This window comes from Mus caroli, unplaced genomic scaffold, assembly GCF_978045245.1.
Source record: "Mus caroli unplaced genomic scaffold, Mus_caroli_1 scaffold_16, whole genome shotgun sequence".
NCBI classification, from domain to species: domain Eukaryota; kingdom Metazoa; phylum Chordata; class Mammalia; order Rodentia; family Muridae; genus Mus; species Mus caroli.
The window spans coordinates 55,870,249-55,896,901 of record NW_028227271.1 but is presented as its reverse complement, the minus strand read 5'-3'; the positions used below and the strand labels follow the sequence as shown (position 1 = coordinate 55,896,901).

The following is a 26,653-nucleotide window of genomic DNA, read 5'->3' as shown; positions in this document are numbered from 1 at the left end:
TATAGGTGTCTGTCTACTCAGATGGCCTTTAACTAAGTTCTTTGAGTGAAGATCAATCTTCATGCTTTTTCTGGAAGCACTTTTTCCACTGAGGTACCACTACATTCTCTTCTGTATTCACAGGTTTAATCGAAAAAATGTAATGTTGCATGCTAGGTTTTTATCTTTTTTTAGCAAATCATAAAGGTATGTTATAGTAATTTTTAGATGTTCCTATAAGACTTCAACAATTTCAATGAAGGAAGATTGAAGTGATTAATTGGGTAAAGGAAAATATAAAAAAGTCATTCATATTTTCAAGTGTTTACCATAAGTATTATTTACTCTAAATATTGTGAAGTTACAATTAAGGAAAGCAGAGGTTTAAGTGATAAAATGTGATTGTGAGAAATTCATCAAAAGTTAGTGTCAGGTGGTCCCATTATATTTGCTACGAGAATTGCTTCTAATGCAAAGAATAACTGAATCATTGAATAGATATGGTGACTATGACAGACAATGAACATATTTAAAAGATATTCTAAGAGGGCAAAATACAGTATAATTGAGCCTGACCCTCATACAGGCATAGGGGAGGGATGAGGATGGATGTGGGATGGGAGGTTGTTAGAGGGTGTAACCAGGAAGTGGAATATCAATTGAGATGTAAATAAATGAAATGATTAATTTTTAAAAAGGGAAAAACCTTTACTTTCATATTCTATCATACAAAAGGTTGAAAATGTGACCGAGGAAGTAAATTTAAAATTAGTTTAATAAAACTTCTTGAACTTCAAGATATAATAAATATAAATATAAATAGACGAAAGCTTATATACTTGCTACACATACGAATTGTAATCTTAGTATATGAGGAGGGTGCAAAAATAAGGCAGAATTTTTAGTATCCGAAGTTTGAAGACTGAACAGATCTCTCAGAAAATGAATCCTGACATCTTTGTTCTCAAAATGTCTGTAAATTTCAGGTAAAAAAAATTTCCAGTTATTTTTACCATTCTGTGTAGCAGACATTTGAGCCATTTAAAGTGTGTGTGTGGTTTTTAAACTGGAGTGATGCAGTGGTCTTCTATGGCTTTATCTAATAAATGAAGTACTTGGCAATTTATAGGACAGGATTTGACTGTATTAACCATTGTATAGCAAAGTATACAAAATTCCCAAATTATAAAGTATTGTAGATGTAGCAAATATTACTTTGGGAAAGACAGAGGAAGGAAATTCAAATACAATTTTGTTATTAAAATAGACTTTAGTGACAAGCCTCTATATATTTTACTATAAGTATGAGATAAATATTCTGTAGTCTTCACAAATTATCCTACTTATAAAAAGCTCTTATTATTTTAATGACAATATCAACATTGCATTGCAATAGATACTAGTAAAAGAACAAGATATATGATTTCCTGCACTACAAAAGTAAAATTCCAGTTTGGATTGTGTGTCAGTCCACAAATATGCTCTCTTTTATGCATTTATGAATTCATGAAACAGAGTGCACATATACTCACTATATTCTACTTGGAAGGAGGCTGAGGCTTAAGTATTTTAAGCATTTTATCCAAGTCAAACAGCTAGTAAATTGTCACTGTGTAGTTTAGAGCCTGAGTTGTCTGACTTCAAAGCTCAGGAATCTTTTAAAGACAGACACAGATTGTTACCTAGAAAAACCCAGTAGTTATTCTCACAGCACTGACTATACATTTTTTTTATGGGAGTGGTCTGAGGTAGTTACATAATACAGGCCTGTTTTGATGTTTATATGACATGATGACCAAAGTTAATGAATCCTCACGGAATGTAAATCACCTCATAATAACATGGGATAGAAAATGAGCAAGTAACTATAAAAGTATATAATAAAAAACTAAGCATCGATGAAGACAATATATAGAAGGGATCTGATAGTGAAGTAAGCCTTAAAATGTAACCTGAAATAAAATGTAACTGTGGTGAAATTTACCTGGAATGTTCAAAACTGAGTGGCATTAAATTAAAAGCAAGTATATTTGAAGAAAAGAAGTATAAGGTTTAAAGTATTCTTAAAAGACTTGGATTTGGTATTATGAAAATGGAATCAGGAAAATAGATTTGAAAGGAAATATTCTTAAAGCATTATTCATATGGAGATTTTATATAGTGAAAACACAACAAACACAACAAATATATACACACATACACTAAAATATATAACAAGAAAATCTAGTCAGCCTTAAACACATATAAATATGTGTGTGTATGTGTGTGTGTGTGTGTGTGTCTGTGTACATTTCTGTATAAAGAGGTAACATACTATGAAAGACTCAAAAGGGTACAGCAAGACTTGCAAAGATTGGAAAAATGAGAAATGATGTAAACATATTACTTATACATTAAATTTCCAAAACATGCATACACACACACACATATAAAATCAGGGATGTTAAAATTACTTCCCATTTTGGAGTAAATACAATGAAGAACCTTCAAAAGCAAGGTTTTTAACAACTTATCAAGAATCAAACCTGACCTTGAAAATTGGGATGAAAAATTGAAAGAAAGGAAAGGGACATCATGAGTGCAGAATTGCATAATTATTCCGTCAAAAAGATGAAGCATGATCCTGCTGAGATCAATTAGCAGCACTTTAAAACATTGTAAAATTATATCTACTAAGGGAAGCAAAATTCAAGTTGCTTGTATTTCTTCCAGAAAATTAATCTCAGAGTTTTATTTCCCAGATGATTAAAAATCATTTAGAAGAGCATAACATCAAATGGAGGTAAAGTGTTTTCTACCTGGCACCTCTCATTGAAAGACTTTTTAAAAGTGCTTGTCAAATAAATGCATTTTCTAAGTTTTCAGTGATAATTTTCTCTGATATAGTCCTGAACCGTTTCGTTCACAAAGGACATGAGTGAAAACATTTATGAGAATGCTCTCAGAGATGTCAGGGCAAGCATTTTGTGAATATTTTCAAACACTTACTGTAGCTAGCCTGTCTCTTAGACTCTTTTTTTTCATTACCTATAACAGAATGAATCAGTTTCTTTATACCTAGTTTCATTGCTATTATACCATTTGGGGACTTGAGAACAAGGGCTCTGACTCATCCTTGTGAATCAAGTCTTTGGAGCACTGTGTTGTTGGCAAGCAAACAAGGATTGAGTTAGCTGAGTAATCTCATTCAATATGAAAATGCAGAAGATAATCATCACACAGAGTTTTTTTTTTTTTTTCAGGTCGTGCTTAAACAGAAAATAATTGAAAGGAATGTGTAGAAAACAGAGCAGCAGGCATATACTGAATTAACTGTGTTACAATAAGCACTGAATAACATTTGCAAGGTGTGAGGTTTTTTCTTTAGAAGCTGACTTTCATTGTTAAGGTTTTCTACTGTATTCTATGAAAATGCATTTACTTCTATAACCCAGTTTCCGTTCTTGACCATAGCCAAGTTATTTCTAGGATTCCAGCCATGCCATGGATCACATTGGGGTTCAGATGAATTAAACATAAGGCAGCATTTGTTATTTCAAAAGTGGTTAGACTCTTCAGAAGGCTAATATTTGCTACCCATAATAAAATTATCCATTTTTTGGTTATGGGTCTTTTAATATAAAAAAGAAATCACAATAAATTATTAGCTGGTACACAAACAAAACCCCAATAACCAAGATTGCCTAAACTGTATTTTTTGCAGAAAAAAATACTGAATTAATTATGAGGGTAAAATGAGTGTATTGTTTGAAACTTGTGTCCAAAATTAGTGAGGTGGCGGTCATTAAGAGAGTTGTATATTTTAAAATAAACTTTGTTGGTTTATTTTTTTTTTAAAAAGCATATTGACTTGGGGGGAGGGAGGACTTCCTGCTCTTACAGAGGGCCTGGGTTTGATTCCCAGCACACACAGGATTGATCAGAACCATCTGTAACTCCAGTTCCAGGGAATCTATGCACTCTCTGACCTCAGCAGTCAGAAAGCATTTAGATGGTATTCATCCATATGTTGAGGCAAGACATTCATAAGAATAAAAATAAGTATTTAATAACTGTGTTTCAAGCAGTATCAAATTCCGTTGGAACAATTTTGTTAATATCCTCATAAATGTTAAGACTGATGGAGAAGGTATTTGACTTGTGAATGAGAGATTATATTGTTTCAATTCCAAATATCAATGCTTTTTTAATGCCAATAGATTATGGTACAGGGATTTGCATAAAATTATATATTTAAATTATATATCTATATATATATAATTGTCACATTAAGATAATTTGTTCGGATTAGAATGAAATGTAAAACAAAGATGTAAGTGTTAAAATATATTTTCATCCAGTATCCTTACCAGTGCATTGTAAATCAAAATAAAAAAAAAAAACAACATAGAAATCATGTAAATTTGCAATCATACCCAGGTCATAGTTTTTGAAAATGAAATATGCTGCATGTACCATGGGATAACCTTTTAGCACTTGATTCAGAATAGCAGGAAAATATGCATGAACTCTCCTTTCCTTGTGACAGAATTGGGGCAAGTATCTGTATTAGAACTTTAGCACTCATGGAATTTAATTCTTTAAAAGGGTATGCTAAGCTGATCAGAGATAATTTGCTGGATTATATAATCATTCAATATGATGGGTTAGAGATGCCTCTGTATTTCAGCAATTACTCCATCATCCAATAATTACTGAACTTTGAGGCATAAATGTCAAAGGGGTCTAACAAATATGACACCATTTCCATCTTGTTGAAACTTATAACTCAGCTGGAGTGATGAGACATGCACAATATGACCTTCTAAAAATTAAAGCAAGTTCTAAAGTCTGAAAATGTAAAAATGGTTCTACTTTATTTCATAAGATTTATTTATTGTGTGTGTATCTGTATGTGTGTCTGTGCCCCTCTCTGTGTGTGTTAGTGTGTTTGTAGTGTGAGTGTGTGTGTGTCTGTGTGCTTATGTGTGCACTTAGGTGAGGAAGTGAATGCCAAATGTGCTCAGTGGATGTTAAAGAAAGAAGAGGGCATCATATCTTTTGGAGCTCAGAGTTTCTGGAAGTTGTGAGCTTCTGGGCATGACTTCTGGAAATGAAACTCGGGGTCTCTGGAAAAGCATCTCATATTCTTAGCTTTCAAATCACTTTCTTTCTTTTTTTTTATTACATATTTTCCTCAATTACATTTCCAATGCTATCCCAAAAGTCCCCCATACCGCCCCCCACTTCCCTACCCTCCCATTCCCATTCTTTTGGCCCTGGCATTCCCCTATATTGGGGCATATAAAGTTTGCAAGTCCAATGGACCTCTCTTTCCAGTGATGGCCGACTAGGCCATCTTTCGATACATATGCAACTAGAGACAAGAGCTCCGGGGTTCTGGTTAGTTCATCATGTTGTTCCAACTATAGGGTTGCAGATCCCTTTAGCTCCTTGGGTACTTTCTCTAGCTTCTCCATTGGGAGCCCTGTGATACATCCAATAGCTGACTGTGAGCATCCACTCCTGTGTTTGCTAGGCCCCTGCATAGTTTCACAAGAGACAGCAATCATTGGGTCCTTTCAGCAAAATCTTGCTAGTGTATGCAATGGTGTCAGCGTTTATAAGCTGATTATGGGATGGATCCCTGGATACGGCAGTCTCTAGATGGTCCATCCTTTCATCACAGCTCCAAACTTTGTCTCTGTAACTCCTTCCATGGTTGTTTTGTTCCCAATTCTAAGAAGGGGCACAGTGTCCACATTTTGGTCTTCATTCTTCTTGAGTTTCATGCGTTTAGCAAATTGTATCTTATATCTTGGGTATCCTAAGTTTTGGGTTAATATCCACTTATCAGTGAATACATATTGTGTGAGTTCCTTTGTGATTGTGTTACCTCACTCAAGATGATGCCCTCCAGGTCCATCCATTTGGCTAGGAATTTCATAAATTCATTCTTTTTAATAGCTAAGTAGTACTCCATTGTGTAAATGTACCATAATTTCTGTATCCATTCCTCTGTTGAGGGACATCTGGGTTCTTTCCAGCTTCTGGCTATTATAAATAGGGCTGCTATGAACATAGTGGAGCATGTGTCCTTCTTACCGGTTGGGACATCTTCTGGATATATGCCCAGAAGAGGTATTGCTGGATCCTCCGGTAGTTCTATGTCCAATTTTCTGAGGAACCGCCAGACTGATTTCCAGAGTAGTTGTACAAGCTTGCAATCCCACCAACAATGGAGGAGTGTTCCTCTTTCTCCACATCCCTGCCAGCATCTGCTGTCACCTGAATTTTTGATCAAATCACTTTCTAACACGTACTTCTTTACTAAGGAAACAAAACACTTAATTTTCTATTCATGTACTTACTTTTTAATTCATTTATTTATTTATTGTCTGAGTGTGCGTGTCATGTGTATGTGAATATGTGCAGAGGTACATGCTTTAAAAGATAAGAGAGTTCCCTGGAGTTGGCTCTATTTTCCAAAACTGGATTCTGGGGACCAAACATTGTTGCTCAGAGAAGATATCAAGTCACACTTGTTTCTGTCTCTTCCAAACACTTATCTAAAATGAAGACTACTATATAAAAGAAACATTGTTTAATTTAGAGTAAGGAGAAGTCAAATAAATTACCTGAGTAATTAATCACACATTTAACGCATAGCGGATCAATGGAGAGATGGTCAATGGTGATATAGAACAGATGGAAATGAATGGAAAGCCATACAAATAAGGATACACAGAGTCACAAGGAAATTTATAGTTATGCTTTGGAGGGACTTCTACTTAATGGTTTTACATGGTTTCTTATTCTTGCTCAGTTGCAGAGATTCAAAATAAAATCATATAAATAAGGTAACTGTTATTTCTTTTTGTCTGACCCTGATTATTCTAGGCAAAGGATGGTAGAACTGGGGTCATCAGGAATCTAAGATGCTTCCTTCTTCCTGCTTTGTCATTCCTGTATACTCAAGATAAAGGTGAGTTCATAAAAATACTGAATTTCTGGGTATCTGGATTGAATGAAGTGATCCTAAGAGAGCTATCACTCCCTTCCTTGCTGCTCTAGGTATTCTTCTATTGATGTGATAAAACACTGATGAAAAGCCAGTTTAGAGGACCAAAGGTTTATTTCACCTTACCCCTCCTGGTCATATTCCATCATTGAAGGAATTCAAGGGCAGAAACCACAGAGACGCATTGCCTGCTGGCTCAATCTCAGGCTCACTCTCAAACTCATTCCTAGTTATGTTTCTTATATTGCCTATGGCCAGCTTCACTGAGACATCTTTACTCACGATAGGGTTTGCCTTACAATAATAATTAACAGGCAAGGAAATTCACTGGAGATAGACCCATAGACCAATCTGAACAGGCAATTCCACAATTCAATTTTACCTCTTTGATGACTCTATAGTATATCAAGTTGACAACAATTAAAGATAAAAGAAAAACATCATTGTCTAACAACCTGCTACAATTCTAAATGTTCTGACAACTGGGATAATTTCAAGCACGTGGATTATTTTGTTTTCTGTTAATGTTACCTACAAGTGCTCACTAAGGAAGAGATCTAGTTAAACAGGTAATAGTTGTTTGCAGTAAAGTGGATAAAAGCAAAAGGGGGAAGAAAACAACATGTGTGGACATGTACAAGGTATGAAACAGAAGTGAGGAAGAGTCAAATGCTCTGGCAGTCTACATTTCCCAAGATCTTGTACCTTCATTTGTTCATCTTGTCCACAGTCTCTATGACAGACCTTACAATGGGTGTGGGAAAATTAATTCTGTATGTATGTGAAAGGAACAGACCAGTTGATACAGGTTTGGTTGTTGAAAATTGTCTTGAGAATTGACTAAACAGGGATTTGCAGATAAGTCATTTATTGATGTGTCCCAAAGTCCATCTAATAATATTGGAGATTGACTTGTTTGCTCCATTCTGGTTCATGTACCGGCAAATACTCTAACCATGTCTGTTTCTCGCTAACCATGTTCTCCTTAACAAGGTTCCTCTCAGTTGACTCAACCATTAAATTTGGACAGAAATCCAGCATTCTCCATCCATATTTTCTAACTCACTGTAGGTTTGGAAAAGCCAGGAACACAAAGAACACTTTACTATATCGGTAAGTCATCCTTTTACATTAGAATCTTAGAATTCTCTCTTTTTCATAACTTCATCACTTACAATAAGTATACAGAAGGGAGAACTTATCAATGTTATACTGAGTTTCATTGCTACTCCTTCTGACAACAAAATGTCATATTTTATATTTTTGTTTCAACATATTCTTTTCTTTCTTTTTTTGGTTTTTGTTTTATTGAATATTTTCTTTTTTTGCATTTCAAATGTTACAACCTTTCCTGGTTTCCCCACTGGAACCGCCTATCCCATCTCCTCTTCCCCTGCTTCTATGAGGGTGTTCCCCTACCCACCAACACATTCCTGCCTCTGCACCCTCACATTCCCCTACACTGAGTCATCGAGCCTTCACAAGAGAAAGGACCTCTTCTCAAAGGAGCAAGGACCTCTTCTCCCTATCGCTTCTCAGCCTTTTGGCTAAGATCAAGTGTAGTATCTGTTCTTATCAGTTTAATAAATATTTAAAAAAACAACAACACATAAACAGACTTAGGTATTGAATGTAGTATAAATCTTCTAACTACTAAATGGTATTTTTAAGTTAAAATTATAGTTGAATTTACCAAGAGTCTCTCCCTTTTGCCTCTAAATTCTCAAGGGCAGAAATAGACTAGAGTAAGATGCATTCTAAAAATACAACTCATAGATCAGGGTGGTTGTAGTCAAAGACAAAACCATGATTCACTGTCATTTACCCAAAGTAAGGTAGAATAATGGAAACTATTTTTTCTAGGGTTTTTTTCCTGTGATGTTGTGGTTAAATTCTGTGATAAAAGCATCTTGGTGGAAGAAAACTTTTGTTTGGTTACAAATTATAGTTCATCATTGAGGGAAGCCAGTGAAGGAACTCAGGACAGAAACATGAAAGCAAGAAGAGAACCATAAACCTTGAAGAAAAGATGTTGACAGGCTTGCTCAGCTGCATTTTTTCCATTTTTTTTATTAGGCATTTATTTCATTTACATTTCCAATGCTATCCCAAAAGTCCCCCACACGCTCGCCCCCCCACTCCCCCCCCACCCACTCCCACTTCTTGGCCCTGGCGTTCCCCTGTACTGAGGCATATAAAGTTTCCATGACCAATGGGCCTCTCTTTCCACTAATGGCAGGCTAGGCCATCTTCTGATACATATGCAGCTAGAGACAGGAGCTCAGCTGCATTTTTTATACATTCCAGGTCTATCTGTCTAGAAATGCCACTACCCACAGTGATTGTACTCATCTGTATCTATTAAGAAATAAAAAAATGTTAAAATATGCTCAAAAGCCAATCAGATGGTTAAAGTTTCGTAAGTGAGATGCTTTCTTCGAAGATATGTCCAGAACTGTGTCAAGTTGTCAAAAACTATGGCAGGGCCATAGTATAACTCAAATTTCAACAAAAATATCAAATCCACAATGCTCAAGGAAATTGTACATGTATAAAATCTATGTCCCATTTTCAAATAGGTATATAGAATTATTTAAATGCGATTATCATTAGCCACAGGAGATTAAAAAGTGGATTTGTGTGGCTCAAAGCATTCAAGAGTGGAATGAGATTGACAAAATTTGTTTCATCATACTACCAAATACTTAGGTTTCTCTAATTTTTCATATTTTCATTTATCTATGACATTCTTCAAATATCTCTACACAGTCTCTTATCTTTTGTGTACATAAGAAAGTCCAAACTCCCAGGTAGTGATCACAATTTTCCATAAGGACACAACTTTCTAACTGAAAAAACTGATAATAGTTTACCATATATTATTTCAGCCAAATATGTACTGATCCATAATATCATATATATTCATATATGTGTGTGTGTATGTGTGTGTGTGTGTGTGTGTATACGACCACCATTTTGAAGTGCCTGCCATTCTATTCTTTGCCTGTTCAGTGAATGAATTCTTTAGAATATAAATTAATGTCAAATTTTACACAAATCATTTACAATTCATGTAGATCACATAAGAATTACTTTAGTTCAAAAGAATTAGAGACTTAGGAAAATAGAAAAAAAATATGTTGAAATTGTGTATGTGTGCAAGTGCTTTTGTTTACACATGTAGAAAAGATGGCAAACTTGTAGCTCCATTAAGAGCCATCCATCATGTTTCTTTTAATACAGGTTCTCTCATTAGCTTAAAACTCACTAAGTCAGCTAGGCTAGCTGACCCCAGAGATCTCTGCTTCTGCCTTCTCAGTGTTTGATTTATAAGTGCATGCCACCATATCAGCTTGGTTGTTTACTTTACATGGGTTCTGGAGATCAAACTATGATGCTTGTGCTTGTACAGCAAACCTTTTGTAGACTGACCTATTTTTCTAGCCTCTCTAGTATCCTTTTAAATGAAATTAAATCCTTTTATGTCTGAACACACACACACACACACACACGACAGATAATAAATAATAGCTCTTGTGAGAATTGTAGTAGTGAGGATGTAGACTCCAGTGCCATGAAATTGTCAAGATGACAAGGATTCAAGAAGTCAGTGAAACTTGATTCTGTTCTCTCCCATAATACTGCTCACCCTCCATTTCTATAGGAAGTGCTATGTAATTGTAAAGAAAATTTACAACAGATTAAAGGACTTCATGCAGTATGTATACATTCTTAGAGTTGTTTTCCAACTGAGAGTAAAATATACTGGGATAAATTCCACTAACGAAATCTAATCAACCTTGTTTTAAACCCTATCTCTACCACTTACTAGTCTGTGGTCAATGAGCCTTTTAATACTTTACTTTCTTTTTAGGTATCAACCTCATTACTGAGATTTATTGTTGTTTTTTTAAATGAAAATTAATGGGAACTTAATCTGAGTTTAACAATGTGTTGGATTTCTTGATAACATCATATTCTAATGTTCATTTAATGGTTGCTTGATTCAAACTAAAAAGATATCCATTGTGGATGAACTTATTTTCCTAGAAAATGTGTATTTATGAGCCTTAAGTTTATTACATGTGCCTGATTTCACTGTATCAAAACTATATTCGCAATGGCAAAGCTATTCCAATGAATCTTTTTTCCTATTATTCAGTTCATTAATCCTCAGTGAGATCTCAACATTTAGTATGTATTTTATCTTTTAAACACTGACACATACTAATCAGGCTAACTAGTTTTGTTACTGGTTATAGTTCATGGAACAATATAAAAGGAAATGCTTCACTAAAGCTATAAGAAAAAACCAACTAATTGAAACCAATTATGAAACTATCTCTCCATTCAGTTGCTTGAACTAGACTCTTCCCTCATTTCATACTGTCAGACCCCATACTAATTTCCTTAAATAACCTACCCAATTGCATTTCAAGCTTTATTCAGTGAGCAAGCATACTTATGATTAAAATTAATAGGCACATGGCATGGATTGAGAGAAGATTGTAGTTATTAGGATTGTAATATGAATATAAGAAAGAATTAAATATCGTTGGACCTTCTTATTTTAATTAAGTACCCAAACACTCTTAATCAAGCATATAATTAAATTTAAGAGGAAGCTTATTGTGTACTAATTGCCATTGATTATTAATAACATGCTTATTTATGCATGCAAACACTATAATAACATATATCACCAAACTGTTTCTGAATGACAATAACTGAGTTCTGAATAATGAAACTATTAATGAAATGGAATCTTGCACGAAATGTCAGGAAAGAAAATAACTCAGATCTTATAGTTCCCTTTTCATAATTTCTCATTTAGAAAAAAATCAAAACACATCACATGAACTACAGAATAACATCAGTATTTATTTTCATTTTCTTTTCAATCACAGTATGATTTTAGTAATGATAATATATTTAGGTAATAATACATTGAAACAATATATTTTTGCCATAAAACATAATTTAATCATTATTTTAGCACTTAAATAATGACATTTCTACCATTTTTGCATAACAAGCATTTACAAACAATTTTTATCTTATGGTTTAAATTATCCTTTTTCTAGTTATTAATTAGTGCCATTTAATAATCACTTGTTTATGAAGGAACCACTTTCTAACTGGTTCATAGCACAAAAGTTCTGTAAGTAGGACCAAAATCATATGACTGTTTCTTAGGACCCAGAGGAGAGCCTACTACTTCTGGTTGACAGGTCCCATTTCCTAACATGTTCTCAATATTTGCATTATTATTGTTCCTTTTCTAATAGTTACTCAATAGTTATTATCTAATAACACCTCACATATTCTGTGTGTTATCTTTATTATAAAGTCTCTTTCTCACTTACCATAACAAATGTAACTAAAAGTACCTAATATGTGCTCCTCCTGTGGAGTAGTTAAATCTAATCAGAAAGTGGCTGATTACTCCACTTCTAGCTGAGGATAGATATGTATATAGAAGTGTCTAAAAAACCATCTCCATATTGCTATTACAAACATGCTTATCATTAGCTGTCTCTATCTTATCTTTCCTTGGTCCTATCCTTCCAAACTTTTCCTCAGTTTAACTTTTCTTACCATAATATTTTAAATAAAATTATAAATATTTTAAGTTGTCAACACTAACACTACATAAACTCATATGTGTGTCAAAATTTTCATTCCTATTAAAAATTACTAGATTAGAAAACAGGTTATAAACAAGTAGCTTTTATACAAAAATTACAGCTGTATTTTTATTGCAAGGCTGTGTGGTGTTTTGGTATACAAATCCTAAAAAAAATCAAAATCAAGCTCAATAAAGCAGATTTATCAATGTTATAATTTTATGGAGTGATATTTGAAACACATTAATAGTTATCTTGAAATGCATAATGCATTATTCCCTACTGTTTACACACTGCCACAAAATATACCTCAAAATCTATTTTTACTGGCTAGATGATACTCAATATTTTTGATCAACAGCATCCAGTGCTTCCTGTGTTTTTATTTTTATTTTCTCATGTTTTCTCTTCATACAAGATCAATTTTAGTAGAATTCATTTACAAGTAATACTATGTGGCCTTCTTTTTCTATAGTTACCTTATTTACTGAGCACTAATGGCTGCCAGAGTAATTTATATTGTTACAAATCTGATAATTTTGGTCTTCCTTTTTCTTGAGTTTCATGTGGTTTGTGAATTGTATCTTGGGTATTCCAAGTTACTGGGCTAATATCATTCACCAAACCCAGACACTATTGTGAATGCTAACAAGTGCTAACTGACAGGAGCCTGATATAGCTGTCTCCTGAGAGGATCTGCCAGTGCCTGACAAATACAGAGGTGGATGCTCACAGCCATCCATTGGACTGTGTACAGGGTCCCCAATGAAAGAGTTAGAGAAAGGACAGAAGGAGATGAAGGGGTTTGCAGCCTCATAGGAGGAACAACAATATGAACTAACCAATACTCCTAAAGCTCCCTGAGACTAAACCACCAAACAAAGGGTACACATGGTGGGACTCAGGGCTCTAGCTGTATATGTAGCAGGGAATAGCCTAGTCGGTCATCAGTGGGAGGAGAGGCCCTTGATTCTGTGAAGGCTCCCCAGTGTAGGGGAATGCCAGGGCCAGAAGGCAGGAGTGGGTGGGTTGGTGAGCAGGGGGAGATGAGATGGGATAGGGGGTTTTTGGAGGGAAACCAGGATAGGGGATAACATTTGATACGTAAATAAAGAAAATACTTAATAAAAAAAGAAAGAAACACTTATAAACAAAAAAAGATAATTTTAATTTTTTAATGAATAAGCAGTATTTTGCTATGGGTATTTGCCACATTTTTATCTAGTTATTTGAAGATAGGTATGTGTACTCTTTTCCAGTGTATTTATAAATACTACATTAGTGTATGTTTATATTACTTCAACATACTAGTATATTTCTTTGGATTTTATATTCAGAAGTGGGATTGTATGTATCTTGGTCTGATATTTCCGTTTTTATTTCTGTGAACGTTCCCCACAGTTCTCTAAGTGACTGTGCTAATCTACAGCCTCTAGCATATGAGATAGTTTCTTTTCTACTATATACAGAGACGTGGTCTAGAATTCTAGAGTGTTAATTTTTTGCTATTTAAATTTACTTCTTCTTTCCAATTTTCTATCAAAAACCTGTATCTGTATCTAAAATTTACACATTCTGACATTAACAATAAATTTATTTTAATCAGATATTAAGGATATTAAAATATTTTTAATATATAATTCACATACCCCTGCTTTACTCAATGTTCCTTATATACTTGGATCATTTATCTCATTAATTTGTCATCTTTAAAATTTGTCTACTATTGAAGAGTGTCTGCCTTGTTTGTAAATGACCACTGCTGCTACCATAGATTGCCTTCAATTTCTGTGTTCCTACCACTAGGTATGTTCTACTGAACACTATCTGTAAATGTCTATTTTACTTTTCAGTAGCATGCCTCATTGTCCTGTAGTATTATTCAGGTTCCCATTATATTGCAAAACACAAATCCACAAAATATTTTGCTCATGCATTTTGAAGTTTTCTTGTATTTCCGTAGTTTCTGTTGTTCCATATGATTCTTCTGGTATGTTTTAAACTTTAGCCTCTTTATAAAAGAAGTCATCAACAAAGAAATAACATTTGTTTGCTATTTACAAGCACAATTGTTAAGTGAGAAGCTGAGTGGATTCTCTGAGCACCTCAGTGGCTTTTGAGACGTCTGCTGTTGACTGTGGGACGATTGTCTTGATTGTTTAGTTGAGAGACTCATTATAACAGCGGGTTTTCTTCTATTGAACTACTTATACTCCACATAAAAGAATTTCTGTCACCACCTCGAGAACACATAACTAAGCCCACAGCTCTCTGTGAGTGAAGGTGACAAACAGTGCGTACATGGAATGTGTTAGTACTTTGAGACATCCACACAATCCACTGGTTCTTGAATTGGACCTGCTTATTGCTGTGATGTAGAAAATGAGGTACTCGTTTCATAGAATAAACCACGCAATTACTGCTAGGATACGAATGAGCCGTTGCCTGCCTTGCGCTTGTGGACATTTCTGTGCTTTTCATTTAGAAGGAAGCAATCTTCTTTTTAAGATGACCTTTACTGCCTCTTTTAGAAGTTTCTTCTGGCATAAATTGTTTTGTTTTCTAGTTATAAATTGGCTTTTTTTTTTTGCTTCCCTTTGAAAGATATAACTTTCCACCTCCTAGTGAATTTTAAACCTCCCTTCCTTCCTTTGGTTGTAATTTGTTTTCAGAGTGTCACTTGTGAGCTCAGATTTCTCCAGAACTTACTACACACCCCGTGTTTGCCCCAGACTTGTTGGGATCCTCTTGCCTCATTATCCCAAGTGTTTAGAAGGGTGAAGCACTACACCTATCATCACACCTATCATCTTAGCATTACTCATTTAGTTACTGGCTCCTATGATGGCATTTGCTTGGCATAAATCTCCTTACACTAGAATCTTAATATTCCTTTTTAAATAGCTATTTAATATTCCCTTTTATTTGATAAGCTTTAAAAGAAAATAATAGACCCTGTGTTTAAATGAGCATACAGCTGAACATATAACATTCATTCAACAGAGTGAAAACTTGAGTAAAACCGCAAACAGGCAACTGATTTTAAAGAAATGCACAATAAGGGTGAGAATACAGTGAAATTTGAGATTTGTTTCAAGATTTTATTAGATATGTTCTTCATTTACATTTCAAATGCTATCCTAAAAGTCCCCTATACCCTCCCCCTGCCCTGCTCCCCTACCCACCCACTCCTACTTCTTGGCCCTGGCATTCCCCTATACTGGAGCATATAAAGTTTCCAAGACCAAGGGCCCTCTCTTCCCAATGATGGTCGACTGCGCCCAATGATGGTGGGCTGCAGACCCCTTCAGCTCCTTGGGTACTTTCTCTAGCTCCTCCATTGGGGCCACTGTTTTCCATCCTATAGGTGACTGTGAACATCCACTTCTGTATTTGTCAGGCACTGGCATAGCCTCACAAGAGACAGCTATATCAGGGTCCTTTCAGCAAAATCTTGCTGGTGTATGCAATAGTGTCTGCATTTGGTGGCTGATTATGGGATGGATTCCTGGGTGGGGCAGTCTCTGGATGGTCCATCCTTTCGTCTCAGCTCCACATTTTTTCTCTGTATCTCCTTCCATGGGTACTTTGTTCCCTATTCTGAGAAGGAGTGAAGTATTCACGCATTGGTCTTCCTTCTTCTTGATTTTCTTTTATTTTGCAAATTGTATCTTGGGTATTCCAAGTTTCTGGGCTAATATTCACTTATCAGTGAGTGCATATTAAGTGAGTTCTTTTGTGATTGGGTTACCTCACTCAGGATGATATCCTCCAGATACATCCATTTGCCTAAGAATTTCATAAATTCATTTTTTTAATAGCTGAGTAGTACTCCATTGTGTAAATGTATAACATTTTCTGTATCCATTCCTCTGCTGAGGAACATCTGGGTTCTTTCCAGCTTCTGGCTATTATGAATAAGGCTGCTATGAACATAGTGGAGCATTTAGAGCAATAGGACAACATTTTAGGATACTATATTGTCACTGCCCATTTGTCACATCTCATAGAATGCAAGGCAGCAAGAATGAATTCTAATAAAAATATGGACTTCATGATAAATAAGTATAAGTAGGTTCATGGGTTGTCCAAATCCATTGCTCTGCTACAGGGTATCTCTAGCAGGAAGGACTGTGAGTATAGAGAAGGTAGAAATAGGTGAAAAACTCTCAATTAAATCACCATTTTTTCCACCCAGAATTATTCCTGTCTAAAAGAAATGCAAGGACAAAAATGGAGCAGAGTCTGAAGAAATAGTGGTCTAGTGACTGGCCCATCCCATGGGTAGGCACCAAACCCTGACACTATTACTGTTGCCATGTTGTACTTGCATTGCAGACAGGAGCCTACATCTCTAGGCTCTGACAGGCTCTATCAGCAGCTGAAGGAGCTGAAGAGGATGGCAACCCAATAAGAAGACCAACAGTGTCAATTAACCTGGACTCCTGGGAACTTCCAGATTCTAAGCCACCAACCAAAGAGCATACATGGGCTGGTTCAGTGCCCTTGGCTCATATGCAGTAGAGGACTACCTTATCTGGCTTCAGTGGGAGATTGTGAATTAAAATGGTGTCCTGCATCCAGCTCAGGGCTCTGGCTGCTGGGTGAGGCAGGATGCTGGTAGTTTGACCTCTAGATGGGCTGTGAGAAGCCTGAGCCGCAGGACCCTGTCTCCAGGGATGGGGAGGTGCAGTCTAAGGTCCCCGGGGAACTGCCAGACTTGACTCGCATGAAGGTAGAGACTGGCAGGTTCTCAAGACTCGTGGGCACTGCAGACACCACTGGATGCCTCTGAAGAGCTGAGAAAGGAGTTGGGGACTGTGGAACTGACTCTGGCTTGGGACCAAAGGGAAAAGGGCAGGAGGGGAACTTCAGCTGGATCTTGAGGGGATGAGAGTGTCCTAGGCTTGCTAGATCAGCTTGGCTTGATGGAGACCATTGCTGAGAATGCAGAGAAGCCTTCTGTGGGAGATTACACATATGAATCTTTAAAGGAAATGGATCCTCCCCTCGCCAGCCTGAAACCTGCTTGCTCAGGGGTGGAGCTTGCCGCTCAATCATTCTGCCACACCCACTGCTGGAGCCCACCGCTTTCCTGTTCTGGAGCCATCACGTGTTCACCTGCAACCTTACTCCAAGATTATTTGGAGGGAATCGGGTCCCTCCCCCTCCTTCATAACTGAGTGTCCGAAATAAAAAATTGAGCTTTGATCAGAATCTACTTTGACTTAGCTACATCTCCTTCTCTCGCCTCCTAGCCCCTCTTTTCTTCCAGGTTTTCAAAATGCCTTTCCAGGCTAGAACCCAGACCTGTGATCTGCTGGCAGGACACAACAAGGAAGATATGCTCCATTGTTCCAGCATGGCTGATCCAGATGAGAAGAGACAGTCCATCCATGGATTTAAGGCATTTATTGTCATGGCAGAGAGTTGTGATAAGTGGAACTGTACCCCACTTTCTCAGGGCGAACCTGAGGTTAAATAAAGTTTGCAGGGATAGTGTCTGGGAAGAGGAGCCAAGAGGGTAGTAGAGGCAGAGAAAGGGAGAGATAGAGAAATAGAGGCCGGCCATACCACATGGAGAGAGGAGGGAAGAGAATGCAGAGAGAAGGGGAGCAAGAGGGCAAGAGAGAGGGGAAAGAATAAGAAAATAAGAGAAGCAAGAGTAAGAGAGGGGGAGGCAGCAAGCAGACCCTTTTATAGTGGACCAGACCTACCTGGCTGTTGCCAGGTAACTGTGGGGAAAAGCATACCTGGCTGTTGGCAGGTAACTGTGGAGGTGGAGTCAACACAGAATTCCAGGGGCTTGAGGGGAGGGGAGTTGACCTACATGACTGATGGCCACAGAATTATGGAGCTGAGACCTCTTGTCAGAAGCCTGGTGTCTAGGGGCATGGCAAACACCTTCAGTCCCTTGCAGATTAATCTGCTGGGTCTCCAGGGTTTAAATCTAGCTCAACCAAAAAACAGGCTGCCTTTCACCGTTCCACAGGAGAGAAAGTGCCTTATCTTGTAGAGATTTGGTGCCTCAGGGAAGGGGGATGCTGGGGGTGGGGGCATACTTTCAGAGACAAAGGGGGTGGTGGATGGAGTGAAAACTGTGGGAGGGGGAATCTGGAAGAGGCCAACATTTGGAAGGTAAATAAATAATTGATTTAAAAAACAGCTTTTACTTATCTTGACTCAGATACTTGTTTATAAAATAGGTTTCATGAATTGTGTTCAGTTATAGAATCATTGTTTGAATTGACGCTGCCTTCATGGCAGTGATTCCCCAGCTAGTGGTGCTTCTTGGAGAGGTAGGACAGGCTTCATGAGCGGTTCCTCCCTGGAATATCATATCTTCTTCAGATCTAGAGACCCATCGGATCCAGATATGTCCTGACCCAGTGTATGTGCCTCTCAGTCTCTGTTTTGTTTACTTCTAGTCCTTCTTGTCCACCATCCCCTCTTACACTCTTTCTATATTCTACTGAATTCACAGAGCCCTGAAAGTAGGGATTTGATGGAAACATCCTGTTTAGGGTATAAAATTTCAGTTTTCTTACTCCCTGCATATAATCTGGGTCTAGGTTTCTGTATTAGTTTCTAGCTGTTACACTAATAAACTTCTCTGATTATGGCATATTAAGGCACTGATATGAGTCTTGGAGAATGTTTTTAGGATTCATTTTTTGATTTGTTTGTTTGTTTGTTTCTTTTCAGAACAGTGATATTTGTTTTAACCTAGATTTCTGGGTTATCTAGTCTCAGATTCTTGGTAACAGAAGCAGTCTTTAGTATGGGTTCTGTCTAGTGGAGTGTACCTAAAGTCAAATTAGATATCGCTTAGTTACTCCTAAAAACTTTGAACCACCATTGCACGACCATATCTTCTTGTAGGCAGAACACCATGGGAGATCCAAGGGAGTGTTGTTTATGCTTCTCCTCTCATAGCATAAAAATGACCTTCCTGTATCCAAGACACTAATATGTTGCAAGGAAAGCTGTATGTTGACACTTGATTTCTCCATGTTCAATTAGTTGGATTAGTGTTGTCTTGGGCTAATTCCTTGGGTGAATCCTTCATGTATGTGTGTGTGTGTATGTGTGTATGTGTGTGTGTTGCAGAAGAGATCATAGTTTTAGATATGTAGATTTTGCACATTAGTTGTAGGAAAAGAATCCATGTCTATTTGGATTGCTCTGGTTCTGTTTGTTTGTTTGTTTGTTTGTTTGTTTAGATAAGGTCTTGATGTGTTAGCCAGACTTGACACAATTTTTTTTGTTTTTTGTTTGTTTATTTGTTTGTTTGTTTGTTTTTTCGAGACAGGATTTCTCTGTGTAGTCCTGGCTGTCCCGGAACTCACTCTGTAGACCAGGCTGGCCTCAAACTCAGAAATCTGCCTGCCTCAGCCTACCAAGCGCTGGATTTAAAGGCATGCGCCACCACTCCCAGCATCACAAAATCTTAAGATTGTCAATTTCTACTGTCTAGTCCTCTGGAATCACTAGACTGTGGGTTGAGCATCCATATTATAACTAATGCGTTATAACTGGAAATGCAGGCCAACACTTCCAGTAATAACTAATTATTTAGCCTCTGTTCTTGTATTTTTTTTATTGAGAGTTGCACAGCCAACCACATAGACATAGAAGGGCAACTTATAAGACGCTCAAGGATGTCTTCTTTCCCAAGCCAATAAATTCATTTACCAAGAAATGTCATCTTGAACAAGGATCAAGACAGGTTTCAGAAGAATTACTCCTTTAGCTCTTTCGGTCCTTTCTCTAGAGCTGAAGTGGTTTGCAGCCCCATCGGAGGAACAACAATATAAACCAACCAGTAACCCCAGAGCTCCCAGGGAATAAACCACCCACCAAAGAGTACATATGAAGCCCATAGTTCTGGCCACATATATAGCAGAGGTTGGCCTTGTTGGACGTCAATGGGAAGAGATCCCTTGGTCCTGTGAAGGCTCTGTGCCCCAGTGTAGGGCAATGCTCGGGCCAGGAAGGAGGAGTAAGCAGGGGGAGGGGGAATAGGATAGGGAGTTTCCAGAGAGAAAACCAGGAAAGGGAATAATATTTGAAATGTAAATAAAGAAAATATCTAATTAAGAAAAGAAGATTTACTCAATTCTGAGTAGCTTTTCCATTTTATTCTTTTTATAAAATATTTGAAATTTTAATAGAATTACAATGTTTCTTCTCTTCCGTGTTTTTTCAAACATTTCCATGTAACTCTTCTTTTTCTTTTTCAAATTCATCATCCTTTGTTTAAATTCTTTCTTAGCCTGAGCATGGCTCCTGAAATTCTCAATTCTCTCTCTCTCTCTCTCTCTCTCTCTCTCTCTCTCTCTCTCTCTCTCTCTCTCTCTCTCTGTGTGTGTGTGTGTGTGTGTGTATGTGTGTACCTGTGTGTGTCTGCCTGTGTCTGTGTATGTGTGTACCTGTGTGTGTCTGCCTGTGTCTGTGTATATTTCTCTCTAAATCTGTCTGATATTAGTTCTCCCTTTCTCTTAGTTTCTATCTCTGTCCCTCATTGGCACTTATTTATGCTTCACTTATTTATATTTTGTGAAATGGTTCAAATTCACTACAGAGATTATTACCATAAAAGTGAACTTTGTTATGATCCATGTCATTATGATCGACTGTCAGTTTATGCATGAGTAACTGTGCTTGTTTAGAGACTGAAATTGAAGCCTGAATAGGTACTGACCATGAGTTCAGGACAGTACCTATTTCAACTTCATTAAAGTGAATATATTTCATTCATTGGGGAAAATGCTGAGTACTGTCAAGTTAGCTAGTGACGGAGAAATACAGATTAAGGGGCAGATACTTAACAGTAACATTTATATATTCAATGTTAATATTTGCAGTGCATATTTGAAGTAAGATTATATATCATTGAGCATAAGCAGGACCATATTCCTTTGGGTTGCTGTGACTATCATTTCTAAATAAAATGTTCTTTAGTGTACAAATGTTGTTTGAATGAGAAAATGTTTTAAATCATAGTCAGAGAATGCAGCTTTAGTTATATTTATCAAATCTTTAAGTTAAAACATCCCTTATCTTGGTTTTCCTACTGTATTATATTTCAAATGAGAATTCTCCACCACACAAAGTACACATGCATAGCAAGGCTGGAATATATGTTGTCTATCATTCCGTGCAAAATGAGAAAAATGGGGCTCAGACACTAGTAGCTGCCTGTCCATGGCACATAACACAAGATATATAGTGTTTTAATATGAATAGAATAATTTTTACCCACTTCACCTTTTTTAATCCAATTACTATGACTTGTAATACTTTCCAGAAGTCTACAAAAGCTGTGTAGAAATGGCTAGAACACCAGCATGGCCAACTATAGGTATTACTACCTGGCAAGTTATGTGTGCACAAGTGTGCAGCAATAGTTGGAACTGCACTTCTAGGTGAAAGCCCTTGGTGTTTATCATGAGTGATGAGGACATTGTGCAATCATGGTCTGACAAATTCACCAATTTTCTTCAACCAAACCCTCTTTTACAGGCTTCACATTTATATTCCCAACTGCCTACTTGACATCTCTGTTTAGATATTTTATGAGCATCTCAAATTTAACACATCCTAAACAATTCATGCCTTTTCACCTTAGTATTTCTAACTTTATTTAGCCATGCTACCATCTTCCAAATCTTTGAAAAGGAAAAATAAAACTGCTTTTTATCTACTGCTCTGACTTATCTCACTGATTTCCTCATTTATCTCTCAATTATAATCCAACTGTTCTGAAGGTACAGCTCTGCTCATAACTTTCAAACCAAATCCCTGCTCCTGGTTGATCTTGTCTGTTCTTTGTGACCAGACTATATCCTATTAAGCCTCACGGCAACTTCAATCTATATTGATGTGTCACAGTAATAACCGTTATCTTTAAAGGCGTATTAGAACACGATTCTCAGCTTCATTATCAACCAAAGATATTTCTGTTAGTGTAAAACCCATAACTTAGTATTCTTGCTTTATAATGTATTCTAATGGCTTTTTTCATGTTCCTTGACAAGAATCCACCCTATGCTTAAACTTCTTTCATCCTTCCATGGTGATCTGAACTGTCACTTCCTCAGATGGGCAGCTTGTGTTTCCCTCTTTATATTGAATCTCCTGGCTCCAAGAGTATATGTGGATTTTCCATTACTACACTTGGCATTTACTTTTTTATTATTTGTACAACATATGGGTATTTTCAGACAGACCCCGACAGCTTTTGTTCACTAACAGCTCTTAGTGCACTGCATAAGGCCTGGAACATGAAATTGCTAAGCAACTGCAGTCTGCATTAATGAGTCAGAGTAGAGAGCTCACAGAAATGCTAGAGTCTACTCTCAGGTTGAAGGCTGCTCTCTAAACCACTTGTTACCTCTGTCAGTGTTCATGCTAGGGTTGGCTTCACAATAAAACTTCCCATGTATTATAAAACTTTGACTAATGTTTATTCCTGTCTGCCCTATGGTCGGAGTTCAGCTGGAATGATTTTAAATAGATCAGAGTTTTATTTAAAATATGGATAAACCAACTCTTTACTCTTTGAAACTTGGCTGCAATCATTTCAATGGTGAAGTTCATTGATAATGTGTTCCCTTTTCATTTTCTCACTATCACCTGCTTGTGGCCTAAAATTTCAAAATTCCTATGTAGTTCATTCAGAAGTTAATTGAAGCTTGAAACACAGAAATTGAAAATGATGAGTAGAGCGCTACTCAAACAAACTTCTCTATTCTTGGGTGTCTCCAAATTATCTAAATGAAACATTCCTATGTTGTGAGCAAAAATGTATGCAGTGTCTATTTGTTTAATATTTTTGTTGTTCATCAAAAACACTGCATATTACTAAGGAAGTCTGTAATTTATTGATACTGCATGAATTCATCCCCCAAACAATGTCCTCTGCCACACAGTATCTGTAATGATTACATGTTTACAAGGGGGGCACACTATTATTAATATAAATACTACTGTTAATATAAAGAGACAGCACATATGTTTCTGAAATTAAATTATTTTAAAAATAAATCTATATACTACAAAGTTTAATTATAATAGTTTGTCCTAGGTAACTTAAATCCTTACATGATTATTTCATTCATGAATTCCTTTTATAATTTATAGAAGGAAAATAGAAAAGCTAAATAATCAATTTTATATGTATTTTACCCCCACACACACAAAATCGGATAATTTTTAGTTCATCAAAGTTGTTTCTAATCAATTTATTGCTGGTACACACCATAGAGACTTAGCCCAAAGTGCCAAAACCAACACGCATATGTTTTACCACTGAAACAGAACCACAAAGCTGGAGAAAGTAAAATGGGACAGAGCAATGCTTTGTTGATGTCCCTTTCACACAATTGTAAATTTGCTGGAATCATGCCAAATGGTAACACTTGACATCATAGCCATTCTGTTGTTATAAACCAGAGCTGGTACAAAGCAACTTTCCACTGCATAATGGCTGCTGTTTTTGCTTAAAATTAATTGCACATGTGTTTAATTATATAGCAGCTCTTGAAAGTGATTATATAAAATGTTATTTCTTCTTGGTCTTGCTCTCATCTCTCAAATTATAGTTCTCTATCTCTGAAAGCAACAATGAATTTTAATAAAGGGCATGGTTTGCAAATTGCTGCTCCCAGGATGCTGCCACTGACTAAAAAGCTTCTTTTAGAAAATGAATGAAGTTCTATTGTCTTTGTTCACTTGCTAGAGAGACTAGAATTACTTCTCAAAGCCTCCAGAGGGCGCTGAGATTATAATCAGTTGAGATTGGAGAGCGGCCACCACTTTGCAGAGGCCTTCATCATCCACTTAAGTCTGCAGACTTTGGTGTTGTTGTTGCTGCTTAGGAGACTGTTGTTTGTTTGTTTGTTGTTTGTTCGCTGGGTCCCTCTTCCTCGCATGTGCTTCCCTTGGCAGCGTGTCACCACAGCCACAGAGTGGCAGTAGGAGGGGTGCCACTCTCTGCAAACCCTGGAAAGTAGAACAGGAAGAGAAAAGGCAGACATGCCTGGTGGCACTCTGTCGGTGTGTGGTGGTGGCCTTAGGTTCTTACCTACCTTATCATTGTGGCTCATTGGGCTTAAGCATACCGTGTTGCCTTTTGCCTAGGTCTTGGTGGGGATCAAAGCCCATCTTTACCATCTGCTGCATAATAGGATCTGTAGGAATCAGCAGAAAAGCTCCGACTGAGCAAGTCTCTTCTGCATAGGGCAAAGGGTAGGAAGGGTATCACACAAGCTGGACCAAGATTCCCTTAACATTCGTGCCTCTTTTCTACTCCTATACAATGGACCACTGATATGCTGCCAGTCAAACTGTTACAGGCGTAATATGCGCATTATCCCCTCCACTCCTGACATGACTAGTTCACAAGTGTGTTGCTATGAAGAAAGGAACTCGCCATCAGTCATCAAACGTGGCCAGATGAAGATTCTCAACTCTCCTTGTAGAGCAGAGTAGGTCTGGCTGGCTGGGAGAGACCTGCTCCAAGTGCAGTATCTAATGAGACTGCCAGAGCCTGATATCCTCTGGGCTGGGCTCATCCATGGTGTAGCCACATTTTCTCTTTGGAAATTGCCCTTCCTAACCAGATTTGTTTAAAGAGACTTTGCATGGGGTTACTTTGGCTACAAGATTTGTTGCAACCTTGATTTGGGGGAAATCACAGCCTTACTAGGTATGATTACTAGTTTTGCCTTATCCACTCTATCCTTATTGAAGAAATTCCCACATGTAGATCAGTTATACAAAAATCTATCTATAGCACTGATGATCCAGGGGAATATTGACAGGGTAGGTATAATGCTTTAGGAGAAGCAGTCGCCTTTATGGGATGTCAAATTCAGGCCCTCGGTGCATTGACATTCACTATTCCACTGGGTTAGCATAACCTCTTTGGGATATAATACATCTGAACATGACTGGTCTAAAATTCAGACTCATTTAAAGGGGCTTTAGAACTATTCTAATTTGGCTTTGGATACAGATTCTCTATATCATAAGGTCATGGGTATTAGTAATTATAATATGGGAGATGCCAGGTCCAACATGGCCTTGGTGGAAACAGAATAACATGGTTCCTGCCCCTGCCATAGGGCCATGGGACTTGGGCCTCCACTAGTGTCCATGGCTGCCATGGATATAAGACTTGTTTGTATAGTAGTGTACTTCTTTTCATCTTTCTCCAAGGAATGTCCTCTCTGTTAACGTTAATGACTGCATGATAATCTGAGACAGCATGAGTCTAGAAGACAAAGATGTGGCTAATGTCTTAGCAAAACGGTAAATGCTGGGACCTTCAGGACAGACCTTAAGGTTGTCGAAAGAGCTCTAAAAACATGAGTTTGAAAATATATAATTTCTCAACAATACAAAAAATATTATTAGGAGCTTCACAGATCTAAAGGAACAGATGCAGCTACACTGAGCCAGCTTTTCAGAAAGATGCAAAGACAGGCAGATACAAAGGAAGACAGATTACTGAGTAACTGTGAGTGCAGGCCCAGGGGTATTAGACATGGTAATTATAGGACTGGTTCCCACCCAGATTAACAGAGGCAGGCATATCTCTGAATCCTTTTGTAATATTAAAAGGAAATGTTTGCTTGCTGTCTCCTCTGAATTTAGGGGCTTAGGTCAGGGGATGCTGATTCATAGGATACTCAAAATCAAAAGAAAGTCTGGAGGAAATGACTGGATTGATATGTAAAATAAAGACTGGGCTTATGATTTGTGTGAGATGAGCTAGCAGAAAGCTATAGAAGTTCTTTAGAATTTTTCTCAAGTGAGATCTGTGCTATCGAGAGATCTCTGAAGACTAAAAAGAGTTCCTCAAGATTTTTTTCTAACAGGATTTCTGAGTTGGTCAGAAATCCCAAGAATTACTTAGAGAGCTGACACAGCTCTTTTAGAGCTATACAGAGAAGGATGTCTGAAAGGAGAACACAGCTCTCTCAGAATTTATTCTGGCTAACTTTGATGAGAAAACTCAAACATTTTAGAATTTTTGTAA

General features: G+C 37.0%; 1 protein-coding gene and 1 pseudogene across 3 annotated transcripts in view; one reads left to right on the top strand and one right to left on the bottom strand.

The window, feature by feature from the left end:
- The window catches only part of Csmd3 (CUB and Sushi multiple domains 3), a 1,262,970-nt gene that overhangs the window by 1,013,332 nt on the left and 222,985 nt on the right, over positions 1 to 26,653 (bottom strand). The window lies entirely within an intron of this gene.
- LOC115029500 (U2 spliceosomal RNA) lies at positions 8,507 to 8,626 on the top strand (annotated as a pseudogene).